Raw genomic sequence first — 6,054 nt, 5'->3', positions numbered from 1 at the left:
CCATTATTACATCATAATGGACTCTCGTAACCTCTCGTTCGCCCAGAATTCAGAGCAACTTTATAAAGTAATAAGTGTCAGGAGAGTCGAGTTATTATTTTAGTTTCCTTTTAAATATTATTTTATTTGTAGAAAAAGATGCATTTATTTTAAAATGATATTAAATTCTTAAAACTTGAAGATACTTCATGAAACTGAACCGAATAGTTAAAGTCAGCAGCTCGTCTGGGCAAGAAGAAGTCGTTAAAAACAACATTCACTTCAGAACAAACTTCTGAAGAGATTATTATGATCCATCATGAAGGTTTCAGTTGAAACCCTAGAGAACCTTGTTAAACTCTTCTTTTATTCCAACACCAGTTGATTTATGTTCCACTGATTGAGATACATTGGTCTCATGCTGGCGCCCGAGGCTGGACTCTGAATCTGGGTAACTGGGTGTTCGTCCGCAGACCAGCGGTGCAGACATCTGACTCACTCTCACGACATCCTCAGTGTGTGTGGTGTGTGTCTGGTGTGTGTCTGGTGTGTGTCTGGTGTGTGTCTGGTGTGTGTGGTCCAGACGTTTGTCGAAGAATACATCGACTCAGTCAATAACTCATTGTGTTTGTCCTCCTTTTTTAATGTGTTTGATTTAGAGCAAGTCTGTTGTTGGTTCTTTTGGCCCAAAGTTAAGTGTGTGTTGTTGGAAATGTTACACAACAGGCGTCGCATGGTTGTGTCAGTGGTTTTTGTGAGAAAAATACTTAAACACTTACTATATGAAGCAACAAATAAATCAATGATAAATATGCTTTTCATTTAAGATTTAAAAAGGACACCTCGACCCTCGACCCTCGACCTTTTCAGCACATCTGGTCGGTTTAATGTCAAATATAAAAACAGCAATAATGAGTCATTGACGTTTGTGTTTTACTTGTTTTTACTAGTTTTGAGTAAACTTGACTTGTACTCAGACTTCCGAGAGAATCTTCCTTCAAAACAAAACTAATATTAGAAATTAATAATCAATAGAACCAACATTTTCTAAATAGTTTTTCTCTCTGTGTGAAACAAATACAGAACATATTAAAAACACGTATTGTTGTATTTAAGGTGTTATGTACACACGGATGACTTTAGGATATTTTTTAATTGCTGATTAAATTAACAAAAGTTTAAAATTTGTAAAAAAGTCATTATGAAAACATTGTTTACGTTAAATAAACTCAACTTTAAATCATTAGTATATAATTAATATAATGAATATTGTGTATTTATCTTCATGTCTATTTACAAACGTAATCTTTTGTTCTATGTATTATTTTTGCGAAGGTTCTCCTGACAACAAAAAAAACTTTTCAAATATTCCTTCATATATTTCAAACTGTTCTTGTTTTATTTACCATTTCTTGATCCTCACATGGACACACAGTCACAGTCGTAAGATCTCCTCACAACAAGAAGGTTGCAGGTTCGCTTCCAGGTCGGGAGGAAGTCAACTCGTGACCTTTCTGTGTGGAGTTAGTATGTTCTCCCCGTGTTGCGTGGGTTTACTCCGGGCACTCCGGTTTCCTCCCACAGTCCAAAAACATACAGAGGTTGATTGAGAACGTTGGTGAAATTGTCCGTAGATATGAGTGTGTGTGTGAATGGTTGTGTGTCTTTGTGTGTCCTGAGACAGACTGGCGTCCTGTCCAGGGTGTCCCCTGCCTCTCGCCCGAAGAATCTTGGATAGACTCCAGTCTCCCCGCGACCCCCCATAATGAATAATCCTGATCCTCAAACACATGCTTTGAACCTGGAAATATTGCATTCATGATATTTCTGACACAGTTTGCAAAACCGTGCACAGAAATCCCACGACTCGTCCTGTCCAGTTGAAACCATCAGGTGGTGTTGTGCGCACGAGCCGAGCACGAAGACCTGCATCTCTGCACAACCGCGGAGACTTTCCAACACAACACTGGGATGTTTCAGTAATTCTTGGAATATTCTTAGTTGCGATAAATTGACCCGAAAGCGAAGAGTTGTGGTTCTTGTGAGTCCGGAGCGGACGTGAAGATCATGACATCTGGATGTGTCGACAACATCCTTCTGTCGGGTTAAGACGAGGGAACTTGTGACGGTGTGAAGTGTGAACTCTGGTCCTGCGGGCGGTGAAGGACAGCGCTCTCTTACATTCGCTCCTTGCGGTCGCACCATGTGACACCAACCATTATGGACCCAACGCCACATGACCAAAGGCGGAGTTCATCGGATGAAAGGAAGCGTTTTTTTGCTGGGTCGTGGAAATGTCAGGTCAAGCTTCGAGAAACGTGTCTAAATTTAACTTCCAGGTTCGGACGCAGAATGGATAGAATCTGGATCCGCGTATAACATCCGATGTTTTACAACTTCGTGACACGTTCGACTCGCCGCTCCACCTTCAGGCCTTTCCTACTTTTAGATCCTGGTTTTTCTACTGATGGGACGATATTCTTTCATTCACTTCCTATCGCTCGCTCCATTAGCAGACGACCCGAACAGGTCGACAAAGACTCATTCATGGACACGCACTGGTAGAAACAGGAGTGCCTGGTGTAAACAAACACAAGCACTGAGAACAAACATAAATGAAGCTGCAACTCTGCATAAGATGAACCTTGTTTATGAGACTTAGAAACACAGACACTAAATCACAGATATAAGTAGTTTTTTTCCATCTGTGTCCCTTTGTTCATTTAAGTTGATGTTGATGATGTTAATTATATTGTGGTTATTATGGCTGTTTGTTTCATTTATTGTGTGGTTTATGTACATTTCTAGTGTTTTGATTTTCTGATTAAGTAGTTTGTTTCTCCTTGTTTATGATGTGTGTTTAGGAAAATGAAGTGAGTACCATGAAAACACCAAAACACACTAAACTGTGTAGTAACCAGACTAAGAAGCAAAAAAGGTTTAAGAACCTCGTTAGTTTTTTTTCTCTGATTTTACTCTGATCAAATGTTTTTTTTCTAAAATACCATCTTTCGACACTATATAAAAATAGTGTCATAGTGGCGACTCACTTGGCAAAGAGAACGTTGTCATCTCGCACACAATTGATTTCCAAAAATAAAGCTGGAAGAAAATTACTAAATATTTTTATTTATTTAAATAAAATATTTAAGAAACGGCCTTTTTAACTTAAGCACCAGCAATGTTTCCAAAGTACTGCGGTGTGTCCCAAATTGCACACTTCCGTTCACACTGAGCAGTGTGCGAAAATGTAGTGCACAATGTGAACCCAATTGTCCAGAAAATTGAGTGTGGATCGATGGACACTTTCCACCCTCAACGTCCTCCATCTTAGTGACGTAGATGAAGCTAAACTGAAGCTAAACTGAAGCTAAACTGAAGCTAAACTGATGCTAAACTGAAGCTAAACTGATGCTAAACTGAAGCTAAACTGAAGCTAAACTGAAGCTAAACTGAAGCTAAACTGAATCTAAACTGAAGCTAAACTGAAGCTAAACTGAAGCTAAACTGAAGCTAAACTGAATCTAAACTGAAGCTAAACTGAAGCTACGTCTTCGGAGCAGATACCGACGTAAATGTCTCAAGAAAACACTCATTTTACCACAAAACAACACAACAACAGTAATAACACAATGAAACACAACTTAATAACTTGTTTCAATTGGAGAAAAGTGTTGTCAAGTGTCAGTGATAGTGTTTCAACGACTGGTTACAATCAGTGTTAAAAAGTAGTAGAAGATGAAACTGTCGAGTCATTTCCTGTGTGTAGCAGCAGAGTTTGATTTGAGACACAACTACACTGTCTTACAGTGTACTGTAAAGCAGTGCACTTAGAGAAGTGTGTGATTTGAGACACGGCACTAGTACGACACTGGTATTTGATCATCATATATGATTGACACCCACTAACTAAGAACCTAATAGCGTCGCCGTTAGCATCAACAACGACACACATCAATCACTTTGTTGATTTGTATCTGATACTGATCTGATGCTTGAAGTTTTATGATATTCATGAGATTCCCAGAGTCTGGCCTAAAGCAGTGAGTTCACTCGTGTCTCCCATATTCACCCGATATCTCCAGCTTCCACTGACAAGTAAGGTAAGGTAAGGTAAAACTTTATTACCCGATCAGTGTGAGCTGAGATGCTTGGTCTCCAAAAGAAAGTGTGAACTAAAGCAGGTCAGACCCGACAGATCGATGATCTGATCTCTTGTCTCCTCTGAGCACTTGACTGCAGCGTGACACGTTCAGGGACATCACTCATCTCCTCGCCTCACACAGCCAAACAATACAGTCACACACACCCTCGCCGTCCTCGTCACTTCCTTCCCTGAGCCGCCATCAGAGACACCGGGGGAGGCGCCGGCGTGAGCGACCTAAAAACATTCATTAGCCCGGGATCCAGATCTGGGACCGAGACTGGAAAGCGTTTGATCAGCGTGAGGGTAAAGTACACAATCGACCGCAGTGACGACACTGACTCACACCTCCCTGCGCTCTTGAAGAATCGAATCATTGAGACGCTCGAGCTTCAAAGTTCTTATTCATGAACTTCTTATTCATGAACTTCTTCTTCATCTTTCTAATCATGTCAAGACCCTTTCAAGATAAGACTCGATGGATCTTCCTGTCGGGAAATGAGTGTGACGTGAAGAAAGAGCAAAGGGATGAGAAGTTACCAAGAACTGTAGATGGATCTTTGACTGATGGTCCATGAGGCTTTAGAAACGTCTCCACTGATGGACTTCATCATAGAGTTCTTCTCAGTCTCTTCCCCAACACAGTCCGGATTCCTTCAGATGATGGAACCGGACTTCATCACCAGCTTTTTGGGTCTCCAATGCCTAAAATTGCCCCCATAAGAAGAGAGTCCGTCTTGATGGTTCTGGAGTGTTTTTTCTTGAAATACAATGTATTGTTTGTGTATTATTAGGGCGAAGATGCTCAAACTTTACTTTCCCCCAAAAACCTTTCTATCAGGACACAGGGCTGCTCCCCCCAGGAGACTCTCAGAAATGTCCTTGTTCTTCCCAGTAGGACTTGCCTGGAACAACTCCAAAGGGTCCAGGAGGTCGTCCTCAACAAGGTGCCGGACTCCCCCAAACTGACCCCCCTCGACGTGGAACAGACAGACCAGACACCGACCGGTCTGTGGATCTCACACTTCATCGTTCTCTCACCCGTGAACAAGACCTCATGATAATCCCCCTCCTCATCAAAAGGTCTCTGGGTCTGAGACTAGTTACATTAAGTAATTATGTAGAAGTATGTCAGGGATTTTCTCCCGGACAATATGAATGAGAACAGAGACAAGTGGAAGAATAACAACAGAGTCAGAATCCAAACTTACCACTAGCAAGGAGTGAAGGCTCTTCTTAGGGCTCGTCCCAAACCACTGATGTTCTCTGCTCCGTGCTTGCCTTTTTATTCCATAGCTCAGATCATTACACACTTAGGTACAAACAGTATTTTATAGTTGTTGCTGGACGCAGCCAGCTAGAACCGGTTTTCTGTACGAGTCCATGAACTTGGTTATAACAGCTTTGCATGGGAAGATAAGCTTTTTGTGAGCTGCAGTCAAACTAGCACTTACAAGAGCAGACCTCTGCCAAGCCTATTCTTCAATATCATTGACTTTGTTTGGTTCAATACCTTTTTTTAAATCGGAGATATCTGAAGTATCTCTGGTAGCAATGTGTTCAACGGGCAGCAGGTGGCAGTAGCACTCGGCAGATCGACAAGCCTTCAAGTCTTTTCAGGATCCAGATGGTAATTCTGTTTGACCCAATGTTGGGGATTCAAACGTGATCAGAAAAAAATCAAAGGGACCATTTGACGTTTTCTCACAATATAAACTTTTAAAGAGAGATTTTAACAAAATCCTCACAACTGGTCGATAATCGAGTCTTTGTGTTTCTCGCCCGAAAAACGCTGCAGGACGAGAGATGGCGTCGCGGTGGTCGAACAAAAACACTTCTGTCAACTTCACGCAGGCCTGGAGTTGCAGATATTTTGATGTTAGATACGGTGAAATGACTTTTTAATGAGTTGGATTTATGACGCGCTGCTC

This window comes from Callionymus lyra, chromosome 11 (assembly GCF_982586985.1).
Source record: "Callionymus lyra chromosome 11, fCalLyr1.hap1.1, whole genome shotgun sequence".
Taxonomy (NCBI): domain Eukaryota; kingdom Metazoa; phylum Chordata; class Actinopteri; order Syngnathiformes; family Callionymidae; genus Callionymus; species Callionymus lyra.
The sequence above is the reverse complement of the archived record's forward strand: the minus strand, read 5'-3'. Positions refer to the sequence as shown.